The sequence below is a fragment of the Littorina saxatilis genome, linkage group LG13 (genome assembly GCF_037325665.1).
Source record: "Littorina saxatilis isolate snail1 linkage group LG13, US_GU_Lsax_2.0, whole genome shotgun sequence".
Classification (NCBI taxonomy): Eukaryota; Metazoa; Mollusca; class Gastropoda; order Littorinimorpha; family Littorinidae; genus Littorina; species Littorina saxatilis.
Genome location: NC_090257.1, coordinates 9,602,502 through 9,621,689, shown reverse-complemented (window position 1 = coordinate 9,621,689; position 19,188 = coordinate 9,602,502). Strand labels below are relative to the sequence as shown.

Below are 19,188 nucleotides of genomic sequence, written 5' to 3'. Positions count from 1 at the left end.
AAGGTGATCCTGGAGGTTAAGTGAACGGCTACTGGCATATACAGTTTTAATGAAATGACACGGGAATTAATGCTTTAATTTGCGTTTGAAATCTGTTGCAATAATTTGTTGGCCAAGTTTAGTTTCAACAAACCGAGCACGTAAGTTATATATAAAGTATAATGTTTGAACGTTTGCTTTGTGATCTTCTCGTGCATTACATGGACAACTTAATTTATCATAAACGAGGCAACAGCAAAGGACACGTAACTAACTGGTATATACACTCTTCAAAAAAAGTTAAGGATCACTTTTTTACAAGCACGCCACACAAAACAGACAAGACCAAATTCTTTCATTTCAAAAAAAGTATATAATTGAACAACCAAGGAATAATGACAAACAAAGCAAAGATCGAACGCGGCAGCGACAATTTAGCTAGAGTGTGTCAAACGTGACAACCCTCGAAAATGGAATTCACAACAATGTGAATCAGTGTCAAAAACGCGTGTGCCCTCCGTTGTGTGCCAGGCATTCAACACATCGTTGGCGCATGGAGTGGATCAGGTTGCATATGAATGCTCTGGGAACTCCATTCCACTCCTGCTGGAGCCATTGCAGCAGTTGACCCAGATTGGCAGGAGGAGGGTGATGTTGCTGTACCCGACGACAAAGCTCGTCCCACATGTGCTCTATGGGGTTCAGGTCCGGGCTGTTGGCTGGCCACAGCATCCTGTTGACCCTGGCCTGCTGGATGAAGGTGTTTACAGCTGCAGAGCGATGGGGAGGTGCGTTGTCATCCTGAAGAATCGCACGAGGGCCGATCGCTTGGAGGGCTGGAACGACCAGGGGTTGCAGGATCTCATTCTGGTAGCGGAAACCGGTCAAGTTGCCCACTACATGGTACAGAGGTTTCCTTAGACGGGTGCTGATCCCTCCCCAGACCATCACAGAGCCTCCACCAAAACGCTGTCGTTCCAGAACAGCGCCTTCTTCGAGGCGCTCTCCGCGACGCCTCCACACTCGGATGCGACCATCAGCAGGTTCCAAGCAAAAGCGGGACTCATCTGTAAACAACACCTGATCCCACTGCTGACGTTGCCACCTCACATGTTGAGTGCACCAGGCTCGGCAAGCTGCTCGGTGATTAGCAGTCAGGGTTGTTCCTCGGACTGGACGCCTTGCACGCAAGCCAGAGTTGTGTAAGCGGTTTCGGATCGTCTGACCACTAACAACAGTGTTGGTGGTAGCTTGTAGGCGTTGCCTAATGTTGTTTGCTGTAGCCATTCTTTGTTGCATGGCCTGCCTCTGAATGAAGCGATCCTCTCTTTGTGTGGTGACTCTGGGCCGACCAGAGCGTTGTCGCTCCTGCACTCTTTCAGTTGCGTGGAATCTCTGTTTTAGTCTGATGATGACAGAGGGAGCCACTGCAAGCCTCTGGGCCACTTGCCTGGCAGCAACACCGTCTTGTAGCCATCCTATTGCCCTTCCTCTATCCAAATCGCTCAGTTTTCTTCGTGGGGGCATGTTGCTACTGTGCATAATTGTGTCAGCGTGTCAACCTTTAAACATAAGCTGGTGAGCGATGTTCATAGCCAGGACCCTGTTGTAGCACGTGCATCACAACCTTTTGCCCTGGCATGCGTTCTGCAAATTTCATGGGGCTATAAAAAAACACCAATTTTCTTCCAAAATGCAGAAGCTTTTGAGAAGTCCCACAAAATAACTCTGCCTGCCAAACAAAATTCTAGGTCAAGACTCATTGTTCATTTGTTAATTCAAACACATTAATCTTTTAATTATTATGTCGATGTTTAATTTGTTGGCAATTTTTTATAACTAGATCCGTTTTTTCGACCGATCCTTAACTTTTTTTGAAGAGTGTATGCATACCAACAATATTAGCGATTTTGTGTTAACGGGAGATGCCAGGCTCTACCTATGTGAGATGAATGTTATGTGATACAGAAAGACAGGCGAGACATTTATAAAGACATAACTTATTGACATTTACCTTCTCACTGCGAACCAAGCAGATGACGATGACTTACCCCTATTTCGAGAATCTATTGGTAGCATGCGCAGAGCGTATCTACAGCAGGGCATTTCACGTTAAAATTAAGTACACGTATTCTGAACAAGAAGAAGATGACAAAGAAGAAGACAAAGGACAAGAACAAGACGGAAAAGAAGAACAAACGAGTAAGAAGAAGAATAACAAAACAAAACAGCAACAACAAAACAACAACAACAACAACAACAACAACAACAACAACAACAACAACAACAACAACAACAGCAACTGCTGCAAGAAGAACATCACCACCACTACCCCCACGCCGACCACCAACACCATCACCACCACAAACAACAAGAACATAAAAAACAGAACGGTATTTATTTAAACAACCCTGCATGTACATTTTGATTTTTCACTTTGACAACATTTACCGTTTTCAACGCCGATCCTGCGAAGACACCTATAAGACACCTATAATTACAGTCGGAATTGGTAATAACGTAACCGGGTATAACGTAGATCGGTTATAAAGTACATTTTATCTTTTCCCGGCCAGCGCTGTTCTTATTTATCACTAAAAATGAATCGGTTATGACGTAACCGGTTATTACGTAGATCGATTATATAACGTATATATTTGTTGTTCCCACGCCAGAAAAAGAACCGGTTAGAACGTATTTAGACATTGTAATAAAGCAGCGCTTCCTAGTTAAATGCTATTTTCTAACATTGCCTTCTCCGTTTTTTCACTGTAAAAAGACGTAGCTTCTACAATAGCAAGATCTAGATCGGCACTATTCAGGACGTGTACGGGAACGTGTACGGGTAACGTCATCAATTCTAGTTTTCACGTCACGTGTTTGCCAAGATCTGCAGTCTTGGTGGGAGCAAAACAATATATGCATTTGGAACATTGGAGAAAACAGTGAGTCACGGGTGACGCAATATCTACACGTACACGTACAGGTCTTAGCTACACGTTGGACCATCTAGAACACTATTATATGCACTTCAAAGACGGATTATAAGATGGTGAACAAACTGAAGCGAGTTGCCTTGTCGCTCAAACGAAAAATTGACATGATAGAATGTGCGGAAAACCAGCCGCATAAAAAGAAGTCTACAATAGCAGTTTGGAGTCGCTGCTAAAACACTTGCAACTGTTTTGAAAAACAAGGAGACCCTAAAAGAACAATATCACGGATCACGCAACGCTGGAAAACAAAAAAAGAAAGCGACCTTCCAAACATGAGGACATATTGACAGCGCACTCACAGATTGGTTCCAGGTATGAATGAATGAATGAATGAAAGGTAATTCTCTCTCTCTCTCTCTCTCTCTCTCTCTCTCTCTCTCTCTCTCTCTCTCTTTCTCTCTCTCTCTCTTTCTCTCTCTCTCTCTCTCTCTCTCTCTCACTCTCACTCTCTCTCTCTCTCTCTCTCTCTCTCTCTCTCTCTCTCTCTCTCTCTCTCTCTCTCTCTCTCTCTCGCTTCAGAACTTGTTTCCGTCTAAATTGAAAAGCGCCAAAGATCTCTCAGACCCAAGTAATTGTAGACCCATTTCTTTGCTGCCTGTTTTGTCAAAACCATTAGAACGGCATGTGCACAAGCATCTTCTTGCTTACATGGAAGAACAAAATCTGTTCCATCAGTTTCAATCCGGTTTTCGGTCCAATCATTCTTGCCACACAGCTCTTACGTCTCTCTGTGAAGCTTGGCGGTCAGCAATGAACAAGTCTGAAGTTACAGGAGCATTGTTTTTATGGATTTTAAGAAAGCATTTGACTTAGTCGATCATTCCATTTTGTTGAAAAAATTACACTATTATTTGAGAAACGATTCGGTCTGTGACTTCTTTAAATCGTTTCTTGCTGACCGGACACAATATGTCACTCTACAATGCCAGAATTCGTCTACTGCACTAGTAAAACATGGCGTCCCTCAAGGGTCTGTATTAGGACCTATTCTCTTTTGTATTTACTAGTACGTTAATGATTTGCCTTTACACGTATCGGATGATAAAGTCAAATCCGATTTTTTTGCAGACGATTCGTCTATTCATACCAGTAACACCTCGTTGGAATCAGTAAATTTTTCCCTGACTAACACTTAAAACGAAGTTGCGAAATGGTGCACATCAAATGCCATGATACTGCACCCAGAAAAAAACTAAAAGCATTGTTATTTCCAAAAGACAAAAGCATCAGATAAGTCCTCTTAAATTACAACTGTCCTTAGGTACAACTCAAATACAGCAAGTTAAAGAACATCGCATACTTGGTGTAACTGTCGATGAAGAAATGAAATGGCAAACACACATAAGCAACCTCTGCAAAGTGTTATCAAGGAATTTGTATTTGTTGTCAAAACTCAAACATTATGCGAAGTCTGAAACATTAAAAATGTTCGTTCATGCTCATATAATGCCTCATATTAATTTTGCTTCGACATTGTGGGATGGCTGCAGTGATGTTCACTTATTGAAACGCAATTCTTTGTACCATCGTGCTGCAAAACATCCTGTATGAATGGGTAACATGAATAAGACCGAATATACATACGTGCCTAAGGCCGAAAATATACATTATCGTCCAAGGTCGAAAATATACATTGTGCAGAAGACCGAATATACATCGTCGCCTAACACCGAATATACACTTGCGCCTAAGGTCGAAAATATACATTTTGCCTAAGACCGAATGTACATTGTCGCCCAACACCGAATATACACTTGCGCCTAAGGTCGAAAATATACATTTTGCCTAAGACCGAATACACATTGTCGCCTAAGACCGAATATACACTTGCGCACAAGGTCGAAAATAAACATTTTGCCTAAGGCCGATAGAAACTAAGATCACAGTTTATCCGATAAGCGCACGTTTTCGTATTGCTAATAAACGCGCATGGTTAAAATAGATCCTAGATTAAAATGGATTCGTCCAATACCAAACCAATACGAAGGTCTGAAATAATGAATGATCATTTATTGAATTTATACTGTAGCGCATACAAACATAAATCTCTCTCTCTCTCTCTCTCTCTCTCTCTCTCTCTCTCTCTCTCTCTCTCTCTCTCTCTCTCTCTCTCTCTCTCTCTCTCTCTTGTACAATATAATAATGGAAAGTTTAAAAAAATACATTAAATAGACCGCATGCGATCGAATCAGACATAAGTCATAAAGTAGCTCAGAAAAACATAAATCCACGAAGTTATGTCTCTCTGTCAGAACTTTGGATGAAGGTGGACGGGTATGAAAGGTAGCTTGAAGTGCATCATACACCAAGCCTTGAACACTCCTAGGACATCCCGAACACGCGCACCACACTCCCAATGTCTGACCGACAGCAATGACATCGGTTCAATGGCGGTACGTTATTGCTGATCTGGACAGCGCAAAAATGACACAAGGAGTGGCCGCATGGTACGAATATCGAGTCGCGAGAGTGATGAAGGCAGACGGGACATTGATTCGGCGGAGCATCGGCTTCGGATCCGGCTTCGGCTCAGGTTCGGCGTCGGGTTCGGATTCGGATTCGGATCCGGCTTCGTCTCCGTCTTCGTCTGATTCCGAATCGTCATTGGCGTCCGCGACAAAGTATATTCGGTCTTGTCCGCAAATGTATATTCGGTCTTAGGCTGCAACGTATATTTTCTACCCACCGCTGCAATGTATATTCGGTCTTGTCCGCAAATGTACATTCGGTCTTAGGCAAAATGTATATTCGGTCTTATCCGCAAATGTATAAACACTTTCATTCGACCTTAGGCGCATATGTATATTCGGTCTTGTCCGCAAATGTATATTCGGTCTTGTTCTGCTTCCCCGTATGAATCGCACATGTCTACAGAAATGAAGTTAAACAGCCTTTATTTCATTCCCCTAAAAACCCACCTTGCATACAATAAGGCTGTCTTTATGTATAAATTAGTTCATGGTGATGTGCCCAGTTATGTGCAATCCTATTTTACACATGTTACGAAGAGGTATGAGTCTCAAAATTTACTTCCTCCAATTCCTCGTATAGATCTTTATAAATCCAGCTTAGCTTTTTCAGGATCATCTCTGTGGAATTCTTTGCCAATAGAAATCAAACGATCCGCATCCTTAAAGACCTTTAAAAGGCAGTTGCACACACATTTGATCACACTATAAACTGCCCCTGATGTTTAGTTTCCATTCTGTACTCGGATAATGTATGCAATGCTCTTAAGTGTTTGTTTGTTTTATAAATATTGTATATGTAGTTAATCTGAATGTGTAATCCCTCGTCCCCCTCCCCCTTCTTCTTGAAACTTTAGCTGCCTGTATATGGCCCTGTTCGGCAATACATTGCTGTACTTTTTAAAGAAATTTTAAAAAACATTTACGTTTGTTTGTGTCTGGTTTTGTTTTATATGACTTTGTGAGTCCAATATTGTTTATGTTTATACTCGACCATTATTTTGATGTTTTATTAGTTTAATACTTTGATGAGGTATGTGCGCAGTCTTTGCTTTTGTTTACAATTATTCTCTGTACATGTTAAAAGGACAGGTAGGAAGATTAGGCTAAGCCTAAAACCTTTATCCTTGCGTAATAAAGTTCTGAGTTCTCTCTCTCTCTCTCTCTCTCTCTCTCTCTCTCTCTCTCTCTCTCTCTCTCTCTCTCTCTCTCTCTCTCTCTCTCTCTCTCATGTCCGATTATGACAGTACCCTCTAATGAAAAGTTAATGATAGAACGAATATGACGTATGCAACAGAAACAATACTTATGTGACCCCATTTTACCATAGTAACGTTAAAAAGGAGGGAAACCGGTTATAACGTTTTGTTTCCTCTTATCTACGTTATAACCGATCTAGCCAATTATAACGTAGACCGGTAATAACGTATAAAACACAGTTTCCCCTGAGCTAAACAGATTCCGACTGTACATTATATTCGCCTTCGGAAAAAAACAGAATTAAGTGAATGCTAAGCAAACACACGAATGAGTAGAAAAAATAAGTGAAATGTCAACAGACCTTTGCTGCCGAGCAAGTGAATCAAACTTCTGCCTTGCGGGTTCGAGGAGTTTGTGTGAACAAGTCAATACCGCGATCACATAACAGGGACGAGACACACCGTGCAACTTAATGTGCTGTATGCGACAGACTGAATGCATCACATCACGAGTGTTGTGGCTCAGTTCAGTTCTCGCTGTGCTCTCTCTCTCTCTCTCTCTCTCTCTCTCTCTCTCTCTCTCTCTCTCTCTCTCTCTCTCTCTCTTTCTCTCTCTCTCTCGCTCTCTCCGTAGTAAGAGAGCATACAATCAAATTTGATTGATTGATCTCTCTCTCTCTCTCTCTCTCTCTCTCTCTCTCTCTCTCTCTCTCTCTCTCTCTCTCTCTCTCTCTCTCTCTCTCTCTTCGCCACTCACTGTATTCAGCGTATTGGGCTGGTGTACAGCCACCTTAGTCTAACTCTGCACAGCTTCTATTGTCTGCAGTTCCAAAGGAGCTCCCCGACACTCAGCATTCAGTCCTGGTGTAAAGCGTCACTATTCCTTTACAAACCCTGACATTGCTTGCACCGTGTTGACAATCGTTTGTCTGAAATTCGAAAGCAACCTTCAATATGTGCGGCTATTCTATTATGACTCCACTGAAAGCGAACAAAGTCGACAGAAAACAACCCATTTCTCGTATCGCACACACTACAGAATCGAAGAAGGACAATGTTACTGCAGGCAATAAATAGAAAAGGCACATTTTATTTTGTTCCACAAGGCACACGGATGGAAAACACGTGTCCTGAATTTCTCCGCGTAGTAGTGTCAATCATAATTGTAATTTCGTTTTTTTTACAGCTAAATTGCGTAATTTCTACATGCAATGAAAGGGAGAGTAAACGTATGCTTGCTTCTTAATGAAACCAAGAGTATGTGCTTCTTGAGCATGTGATGAAACGAAGATAATATGCTTATGTCGTATGCGATGAAACGAAGATGCTTCCGCTGCTTTCTGATGAAACGAAGACTATGCACTTCTTTTGCCTGTGATAAAACGAAGAGTATGTGGTTCTGTTGCCTGTGATGAAACGAAGATTATGTGATTCCGTTGCGTGTGATGAAACGAAGTGTATTTGATTATGCTAACTGTGATGTAATAAAATGTATGTGTTTATGTTGCCTGTGGTTATAAAAAGAGTATCTGCTTCTGTCGCCTGTGATGAGACGATGAGCATACATGCTTATGTTGCTTTATGAGTTAAAAACAAAAAGCATTGCTTATGTAGCCTTTTGATAGAACGAAGAACACGAGCTTCTGTTGCCTGTGATGAAACGAAATGTATATGCTTAAGTTGCTTTTTGATAAAGCAAAGAGTATGTCCTTTTTGTTGTCATGCGATGCACACAAACAAAGTGTGTGGTTCTGTCGTCTGTGAAAAAAAACAACACAAACTACATGCTAATACTTCTTGTTTCTAAAATACATGTGTTTACCTTTCACATATATACCAATGTTCGGTCGCAGCGCAACGTAGCATATGTTTGTTTTTCTCTTAATTTTAAAAAGGAAAAGACTATGATATAAAGGATGCAGCGATGCTTCTTTAGAGAGGACAGTTAAAATGGAGTAAGGTAAAGAACGTGACAACACTCTTACTTGATGCTTGTGAAAAACGTTCACTCGATGCTCTGTGTTGAATAAATTCCGCGAAATGTTCGACACTGCGGCTTTTTGGACGGGTTAAGTGAACGATAAAAAAAAACGTAAGCTAGACTCTTTGCACAAGAAGCATTCAGACTGTGGAATGTTGGTTTGTGTCTAAGTTAAAGGATGCTCGTATCTCTCTCTCTCTCTCTCTCTCTCTCTCTCTCTCTCTCTCTCTCTCTCTCTCTCTCTCTCTCTCTCTCTCTCTCTCTCTCTATCTCTCTCTATCTCATGCTTCATCTTTATATATAAACTTTTAACTTTGTGATATGATATTGATAATAAAACCTTATTGTGCGCAATTACTCTGTGTTGTTCGATTATATCAATTCAATAATATTTATTTTTATTTCTGCATTTCAATACCTGCAATGAGTAAGCCTTAAAGTCATGAATGACTCAAGATGAAATGGTTTTAACAACAATTATAAACCTTTGAACACATTATTTCCCCCAATTCCTATTTCCCCTAGTGAAAACTGGAATTCCCATCTCCACTGAAACTGGATTCCCGTTTGCAGGGCAACCTGGAATTCTAATCTTCACTAACAAACATCCAGTGGAGATGAGAATTCTAGTTTGACCTAGTGCAAACGGGAATTCCAATCTCCACTAGTGCGATTCGGAATCTCACTGGATTCTCATTTCCACTGTGACATATATATCGGTTATTGGAGGTCTTAAAAGTGACCGGTACGGTTGGCCTAGTGGTAAGGCGTCCGCCCCGTGATCGGGAGGTCGTGGTCATACCTAAGACTTTAAAAATTGGCAATCTAGTGACTGCTCCGCCTGGCGTCTGACATTATGGGGTTGGTGCTAGGACTGGTTGGTCCGGTGTCAGAATAATGTGACTGGGTGAGACATGAAGCCTGTGCTGCGACTTCTGTCTTGTGTGTGGCGCACGTAATATGTTAAAGCAGCACCGCCCTGATATGGCCCTTCGTGGTCGGCTGGGCGTTAAGCAAACAAACAAAGAAAGTCTTAAAAGTGTTTTTGATTTTGTGTTCAGAAGAAGCACGGCCATAGCGGACCATATCCTTTTACGAAGATTATGCCAGAGTAATAAATAACCAACAAACGCGGTTTGGGGGTATCACAGAGAGAGAGAGAGAGAGAGAGAGAGAGAGAGAGAGAGAGAGAGAGAGAGAGAGAGAGAGAGAGAGAGAGAGAGAGAGAGAGAGAGAGAGAGAGAGAGAGACAGAGACAGAGACAGAGAGACAGAGAGACCGGGAGAGAGGGACAGAGGAGAGAGACAGAGGGAGAGAGATTTGTTTGTTTGTTTGCTTAACGCGCGCCCAGCCGACCACGAAGGGCCATATCAGGGCGGTGCTGCTTTGACATATAACGTGCGCCACACACAAGACAGAAGTCGCAGCACAGGCTTCATGTCTCACCCAGTCACATTATTCTGACACCGGACCAACCAGTCCTGGCACTAACCCCATAATGCCAGACGCCGGGCGGAGCAGCCACTAGATTGCCAATTATAAAGTCTTAGGTATGACCCGGTCGGGGTTCGAACCCACGACCTCCCGATCACGGGGCGGATCGACGCCTTACCACTAGGCCAACCGTGCTGGCAGAGGGAGAGAGAGACAGAGGAGAGAGAGAGGGGCGGAGAGAGAGAAAAAGAGAGAAAAAGACGGAAATAGAGAGAGAGAGAGAAAGAGAGAGAGAGAGAGAGAGAGAGAGAGAAAGAGAGAGAGAGAGAGAGAGAGAGAGAGAGAAAGAGGGAGGAGGGACTGAGAGCGGGAGAGAGGGACAGAGGAGAGAGACAGAGGGAGAGAGAGAGACAGGGGAGAGAGAGAGGGGGGGGGGGAGAGAGAGAGAAAGACGGAAATAGATTGATAGAGAGAGAGAGAGAAAGAGAGAGAGATAGAGGGGGGGGGGTATATAAAAATTGATCAGACGGTCAGATTTAAGATGGCTGCAGTGTAACAAATCTGGCGTTATGATGTGCCGACAGTCACCCAGCCGCCGGGCGTGCCTCTTTACATAAATCATTCGTCTGAACTTTTCTTGATCCTTCACAATCGTTCTCGCAATCTCACAGTTCTGTTTGCATAATATTAAGAGAGATACCCCACTCCCTCCTTCCAACGTGGTCGTTATGGTTGGATCGAAGTTGGCAGAAGTACCTCAGTGGGTACGCGCCTGGCTTTCATTCGGGCTTGGATCAGCTTTTGACTTAAAGGCCAAATCATTCCTAAATCGTACCCAAAAGAATTAAAAACGTGTTGAAAAAAAAACAAAACAAAAACCACATCCTTCCTAAATAACCATTCCACTGTTCGGGCTTGCTTTCGGGCTAAGAGCAGCTTTTGACTTAAAGGCATAATCTTCCTAATTCACAATTCCACTGTTCGGGCTTGCTTTCGGGCTAAGAGCAGCTTTTGACTTAAAGGCTTAATCCTTCCTAAATAATAATTCCACTGTTCGGGCTTGCATTCGGGCTAAGAGCAGCTTTTGACTTAAAGGCTTAATCCTTCCAAAATAGCAATTCCACTGTTCGGGCTTGCATTCAGGCTAAGAGCAGCTTTTGACTTAAAGGCTTAGTTCTTCCCAAATAAGAATTCTTCTTCTTCTTCTTCTTAATCCTTCCTAAATAATAATTCCACGGCTCGGGCTTGCATTCGGGCTAAGAGCAGCTTTTGACTTAAAGGCTTAATCCTTCCTAATTAACAATTCCACTGTTCGGGCTTGCTTTCGGGCTAAGAGAAGCTTTTGACTTAAAGGCTTAATCCTTCCTAAATAACAATTCCACTGTTCGGGCTTGCATTCGGGCTAAGAGCAGCTTTTGACTTAAAGGCTTAATCCTTCCTAAATAGCAATTCCACTGTTCGGGCTTGCATTCGGGCTAAGAGCAGCTTTTGACTTAAAGGCTTAATCCTTCCTAAATAGCAATTCCATTGTTCGGGCTTGCATTCGGGCTAAGAGCAGCTTTTGACTTAAAGGCTTAATCCTTCCTAAATAACAATTCCACTGTTCGGGCTTGCATTCGGGCTTGGAGCAGATTTTTACTTAAAGGCCTAATTCTTCCTAAATACCAATTCCACTGTTCGGGCTTGCATTCGGGCTAAGAGCAGCTTTTGACTTAAAGGCTTAATCCTTCCTAAATAATAATTCCACTGCTCGGGCTTGCATTCGGGCTAAGAGCAGCTTTTGACTTAAAGCTTAATCCTTCCTAAATAATAATTCCACTGATCGGGCTTGCATTCGGGATAAGAGCAGCTTTTGACTTAAAGGCTTAATCCTTCCTAAATAACAATTACACTGTTCGGGCTTGCATTCGCGCTAAGAGCAGCTTTTGACTTAAAGGCTTAATCCTTCCTAAATAGCAATTCCACTGTTCGGGCTTGCATTCGGGCTAAGAGCAGCTTTTGACTTAAAGGCTTAATCTGTCCTAAATAACAATTACACTGTTCGGGCTTGCATTCGGGCTAAGAGCAGCTTTTGACTTAAAGGCTTAATCCTTCCTAAATAACAATTCCACTGTTCGGGCTTGCATTCGGGCTAAGAGCAGCTTTTGACTTAAAGGCTTAGTTCTTCCCAAATAATAATTCTTCTTCTTCTTCTTCTTCTTCTTCTTCTTCTTCTTCTCTTTCTCCTTCTCCTTCTCCTTCTCCTTCTTCTTCTTCTTCTTCTTCTTCTTCTTCTTCTTTTTCTTTTTCTTCTTCTTCTTCTTCTTCTTCTTCGGGATTTCATTCGAGCTCAGAGCAGCTTTTGACTTAATTAAACACTAGTGTTCAAATCTGTACTACGTTTGCCAGTAGAACTATGTACTATGTCAAGATGTGTTCAGAAGTTGTTGCAGGAATGTGTTCAAAAGTGGAACACTTCTGCAAAGAGTGTACCATATTTGTGGTGTGATACATAATCGCTAACACAAAGAGGTACGTGGTACGTACTTGCAAAAGCGTACACTGAGAAAGGAAACAAAATTGAACCGGTCTATCATATCCAAATAGGTTGAAGGGACGTTAAACTCCAACAACCAACCTTCAAAGGCACAATAAGTGGGTGGTGTTACTCCAGGTAAAAGCCTGGCTATATCCTTCACGCGGGAAGGACTGTGACGTTGAGTGTGGACGGTTTGGTTTTGCAGTGAGTGTGTACAGGTGAAGTAAGGACGACCTTCCACGTGGACCCGTGTAAAACAAAAATCGATAAAAAAAATATTCTACATCTATATACGGCTTGTGTGTGTCTGTCTGTCTGTCTGTGTGTTCACGATTCACGGCCAAAGTTCTCGATGGATCTGCTTCAAATTTGGTGGGCATATTTAGGTAGACCCCGGACACAATCGTCGAAAATTTTGAACACGTGCGTGCTCTCAGCGCGCAGCGCTGAACCGATTTTGGTTTTTCTGTACATCCATTCTCAGTAACTCTTCCTTATCTTCTCCAGTGTTTTGCGCGTTTATCTCCCTTCCTTCGTACGGTGCGCCGACGAAGCCGGCGTACACCCGCGAAAGCCGGGTCCCCGGCGAAGCCGGGTATTCGGATCTACTTCTTACCGGCGAAGCCGTACCCGGCGAAGCGGGTATTCAACTAGTTATATATATATATATATATATATATATATATATATATAAACTAAGATAGAAAAAAACGTATTAAGAATAAGCATATCAGAGAAAACACTGCATGGAGAAAAAAGGTTCTAGGACATGGACACACACACCAACGCACACACGCGCAAGCACATTTTTGTTTTAAATGAGACTTTTTTCTTCTTCTTTTTGTGTGTGCTTTACATTTTGGACATATACTAATCCCAAACATCCACTTTGTATCACGCCGAAATACTCGTACAATGGGAAAAAATCCAAGCTGCCACCGGATGATGAAACAGATGGGAAAACAACGCGTCTGTTGAAGATGTTGACGATCCAAGTAACACAGTCCTTGTCACTCAAACGTGATTGATCCCTGTTCGACGGGCGCAGTGGCGTGGTGGTAAGACGTCGGCCTCCTAATCGGGAGGTCGTGAGTTCGAATCCCGGTCGCTGCCGCCTGGTGGGTTAAGAGTGGAGATTTTTCCGATCTCCCAGGTCAACTTATGTGCAGACCTGCTAGTGACTTAACCCCTTTGTGTGTACACGCAAGCACAAGACCAAGTGCGCACGGACAAGATCCCGTAATCCATGTCAGAGTTCGGAGGGTTATGGAAACACGAAAATACACAGCATGCCTACTCAACGAAAGCGGAGTGAAGCATGACTGACTGACTATTTGGGTTTAACGTCCTCTTAGACCAACTGGTCTATATTGGGACAGGTATTGGTAATACGTTGAAGATATGGTGTGATACTTTGATTCGAACAAGCCCGCTGTGGCTGTCTTCTTCGACACACCAGCATTGGGTTTGTCTCGTCAAAGTATCGAAATACGATCATGATTATCGGAGACGAGAGATGATGCATGCGTGTCTTCGTGTTTTCCAAGCCCTGAGACTTTCGCTGTGAACGTGGGATCTTTTTCGTGCGCATGTGTGCACACGGGGGTGTTCGGACACCGAAGAGAGTCTGCACAAAGTTGACTCCGAGAAATAAATCTCTCGCCGAACGTGGGGATCGAACGGCCCACGCTGATAGCGACCAACTGGCTACAAAGCCAGCGCGCTACCAACTGAGCTACGTCCCCGAGTGAAGCTGACTATATGCTCTCAGAGTATAGTGTGGGGAACCCAAATGGGCAAACGAGCTCACACGTAACCAGACAATCCTGGAACGCTGAAGAAGGAGAAGAAGATCCCTGTTCAAAATACAAACGTCCTGAGCTTTGTGTGTGCAATCGTCTGCATACTACCACGATAAGCGGTTTAGAAGAAAACTGTATTCGACAAAAGGAACGCGCCACACTAACGCACGCTGTTGCGAGTGTTTTTGTAGTCACAGGTTTTAAAACTGTTCTCCTGTATAAAACCAGACAAAGATATATTTTCAAGAGATAATATCTAAGAAAAACAGACCCACAGATCGCTTACAAAGTTATATAAAAGCCTTCTTTGTGATGGGTGAAATGGGTTACTTCCACTCAGTTACTTCCCTTGATCGTGTACGTGATGCTTGTTACAAGGCGGTCACGACATACAGGGCGCTAGTCGTGTTTACCGCCAGGCGGCGCTTCTCGGCAACTTTTTCGTTTCAACACCAGAGAGACTCAGCATCCATAAGTGCATGCAGTAACGTTGATTTAATGAATCACCATACTTGTGGTGTATTTTCGATGAAATCGTGCCGTTGCGTCTAGCTTAATGACCCAGTCTGCCTCAAATGGTTTATAGAACGATTTAAATATATACATTTCGAATTGTACTGATCTTGTCTTGATGAAAAAATTATTCTTTTATGATTTAAGAATGTCTGTGTAACAAGCTGTCAATTTATTATTTAGATTTTAAAAGTTAGTTCGAGCGCCAAAACGAGGCGTCCGATTTGTTTCATTGTAAAACCGTTCTGACTGCACAAAATACATTCTTTAACAAATGCTCGCTCTTTACGGAGGGCACCTAGGATGTTCTCAAGCGGTGAGTGTTTAAACGAAAGGGTGTTTGTACTGTGTGTAAAAGCCTGACAGTGTCTGTGACCTGAAACTGATAGTTTACGTGAAGCTGAATGTACCTTTAAGGTACAGTCTTTTCTTTCTTTATTTATTTGGTGTTTAACGTCGTTTTCAAACACGAAGGTTATATCGCGACGGGGAAAGGGGGAAAGGAAATAGAGCCACTTGTCAATTGTTTCTTGTTCACAAAAGCACTAATCAAAAATTTGCTCCAGGGACTTGCAACGTAGTACAATATATTACCTTACTGGGAGAATGCAAGTTTCCAGTACAAAGGACTTAACATTTCTTACATACTGCTTGACTAAAAATCTTTACAAACATTGACTATATTCTATACAAGAAACACTTAACAAGGGTAAAAGGAGAAACAGAATCCGTTAGTCGCCTCTTACGACATGCTGGGGAGCATCGGGTAAATTCTTCCCCCTAACCCGCGGGAGGACCAGGGAGGGGTAAATCCTTCCCCCTAACCCGCGGGGGGTTTTAAGGTACAGTGGATTCCCAGATTCTTTAAATTCGCAAAAAAAACCAAAAATCACCGGTTAGATCAACATTATTGCCCCCTCTGCTTCTTTACCTCTGTAAACTTGTAGGGGTAGTTATTTTTCGATAATGACCCAGCAACCAAACAAATAACGACCCAGCAACAGCCTGAATCCTCGATAGTGCAATGGGTTGAGAAGTTGTTCTGTTTCGGTACTACTTTTTGCGACTGAAAAGTTCCGAACGCTCTAACGCACGAAGTATACATCTCTGGAGCAAACAATACAAACATACCGCATTTAAAGTAACAACTACAGGCCTGAACACATGAATCTTCATATAAAATCCATGAGTTCGGTTGTTTTCTGAATCTAGATTTGCCGTGCTCAAACGTTCATCACAAGCAATTTCCCGCAAGGCAAGTAACTCATACTTTGTCTAGCGACAAGAGTAGTTCCCCTTCTTTTCACTCAGTTTCTTCGACAACAGACTGCAATCCGACGGTCAGTTTTCAACAATATTTCATTTAATAAACAGATCACACGCAACCAAATGCACACATCTCATCAATTTAAACAACATAAAGCGGTTTCATACACTATTTTCCCCAGAAAACTGAACTTCATACAGTTTTTAACGTTGGAACACGGGTGCAAAAGTTCGTCTGCTAGTCCCATTTGACGAAAGAACATTATCCTAAGCGATACCAAAACATATACAGAACACACAATATCTGCCTTTGCCGCCACAGCAGAATAACAGCATATCTGTGTACTTGATTTTAGTCCAAAATAGGAAAACTGACAAGAAGTGTTAACAGAATGGAATGATTTGCACGGAACTATACAACCGCGCATTAATCGATCGCCTGCGCAGGTTGACTGGTTGAGTGAATACAATTCGATCAAACTTTCGCAAAAAAGCCTTCTCTTTTCTTTGAATAACTGAAGAAAGGAGGAATAAAGAGGTTACACACCTCGTCTCAGTGATTATAAAAAATAATGGTCTCAGTTCGCGGTCATGAAAAAGCTCGCTAAAGCTCGCATTTTTCATGATCCGCTAACTTCGACCATTATTTTTAATAATCACTGAGACTCGGCATGTAACCTCTACGTAAGCCTCCAGTAAACCATCTCAGACACTGTCAGGTTTTTACACACAGTACTAGCACCCTTTCGTTTAAACACTCACCGCTTGAGAACATCCTAGGTGCCCTACGTAAAGAGCAAGCAATTTTGACACGCTGCAAAAATGGTAAAACCAGGGGAACGCAGTCGTGAAGGAAATTCAATCAACTACAAGATAATGTTATACGATTTATCTACCGAAGCGTTCTATGATCAACGGTATATAGAGTTCAGTTATATTGTGTGAAAAAGGGTTGTTTAGCAAAAGCTCCCACGCACAGAATCGACACAAGCAATTTTCTTGTTGTTTGCTGCAGAATCACCTTAAGGGGAAACTCCACCTGCGCGACAGCCACTACATTACATGCTGCGATAAGGATTATGACGAGTACTTGGCCTGTTTTTACATTTAGTCAAGTTTTGACTAAATGTTTTAACATAGAGGGGGAATCGAGACCGTGAATAGTTTTTTTTTTTTTTTTTAAGAATATAGTCCGAGAACAAAGAGAGAATAAGATCGATGCGGAATCGGTCTCGTTTTTATATTTAGTCAAGTTTTGACTAAATATTTTAACATCGAGGGGGAATCGAAACGAGGGTCGTGGTGTATGTGCGTGTGTGTGTGTGTGTGTGTGTGTGTGTGTGTGTGTGTGTGTGTAGAGCGATTCAGACTAAACTACTGGACCGATCTTTATGAAATTTGACATGAGAGTTCCTGGGTATGAAATCCCCGAACGTTTTTTTCTTTTTTTTGATAAATGTCTTTGATGACGTCATATCCGGCTTTTCGTGAAAGTTGAGGCGGCACTGTCACGCCCTCATTTTTCAACCAAATTGGTTGAAATTTTGGTCAAGTAATCTTCGACGAAGCCCGGACTTCGGTATTGCATTTCAGCTTGGTGGCTTAAAAATTAATTAATGACTTTGGTCATTAAAAATCTGAAAATTGTAAAAAAAAATAAAAATTTATAAAACGATCCAAATTTACGTTTATCTTATTCTCCATCATTTGCTGATTCCAAAAACATATAAATATGTTATATTCGGATTAAAAACAAGCTCTGAAAATTAAATATATAAAAATTATTATCAAAATTAAATTGTCCAAATCAATTTAAAAACACTTTCATCTTATTCCTTGTCGGTTCCTGATTCCAAAAACATATAGATATGATATGTTTGGATTAAAAACACGCTCAGAAAGTTAAAACAAAGAGAGGTACAGAAAAGCGTGCTATCCTTCTTAGCGCAACTACTAAACCGCTCTTCTTGTCAATTTCACTGCCTTTGCCATGAGCATGAGCGGTGGACTGACGATCAATCAATCAATCAATCAATGACGCTTATATCGCGCATATTCCGTGGGTACAGTTCTAGGCGCTCTGCAATGATGCCGTGTGAGATGAAATTTTATACGGCCAGTAGATTGCAGCCATTTCGGCGCATATTTACCTTTCACGGCCTATTATTCCAAGTCACACGGGTATAGGTAGACAATTATTAACTGTGCCTAAGCAATTTTGCCAGGAAAGACCCTTTTGTCAATCGTGGGATCTTTAACGTGCACACCCAATGTAGTGTACACGGGGGGAGGGTTCGGACACCGAAGAGAGTCTGCACACAAAGTTGACTCTGAAATAAATTTCCGCCGAACCTGGGATCGAACTCACGCTGACAGCGGCCAACTGAATACAAATCCAGCGCGCTACCAACTGAGCTATATCCCCGCCCAGTATACGGTCTTGCTGAAAAATGGCATTGCGTTCAGTTTCATTCTGTGAGTTCGACAGCTACTTGACTAAATATTGTATTTTCGCCTTACGCGACTTGTTATATTTAGTCAAGTTTTGACTAAATATTTTAACATCGAGGGGGAATCGAAACGAGGGTCGTGTGTATGTGCGTGCGTGTGTGTGTGTGTGTGTGTGTGTGTGTAGAGCGATTCAGACTAAACTACTGGACCGATCTTTATGAAATTTGACATGAGAGTTGCTGGGTATGAAATCCCCGAACGTTTTTTCCTTTTTTTGATAAATGTCTTTGATGACGTCATATCCGGCTTTTCGTGAAAGTTGAGGCGGCACTGTCACGCCCTCATTTTTCAACCAAATTGGTTGAAATTTTGGTCAAGTAATCTTCGACGAAGCCCGGGGTTCGGTATTGCATTTCAGCTTGGTGGCTTAAAAATTAATTAATGACTTTGGTCATTAAAAATCTGAAAATTGTAAAAAAAAATAAAAATTTATAAAACGATCCAAATTTACGTTTATCTTATTCTCCATCATTTGCTGATTCCAAAAACATATAAATATGTTATATTCGGATTAAAAACAA

At 42.0% G+C, this 19,188-nt stretch overlaps 1 protein-coding gene and 1 long non-coding RNA gene across 5 annotated transcripts in view; both read right to left on the bottom strand.

The window, feature by feature from the left end:
- Positions 1 to 19,188, bottom strand: part of LOC138983560 (uncharacterized) — a 272,403-nt gene that overhangs the window by 9,767 nt on the left and 243,448 nt on the right. The window contains exon 1 of one of the 4 annotated variants that reach the window (XM_070356833.1): positions 7,005 to 7,148. The exons of 2 other annotated variants lie outside the window; for them this stretch is intronic. The gene's annotated coding sequence lies outside the window, so the exon portion shown is untranslated. Of the gene's footprint in view, positions 1 to 1,993; positions 2,064 to 7,004; positions 7,149 to 19,188 lie in introns of those variants that run through there. One more of the 4 variants, XM_070356835.1, reaches the window with a different exon arrangement.
- LOC138983563 (uncharacterized) overlaps positions 1 to 19,188 on the bottom strand; it is a 285,239-nt gene that overhangs the window by 158,137 nt on the left and 107,914 nt on the right. The gene's annotated exons all lie outside the window — the stretch shown is intronic.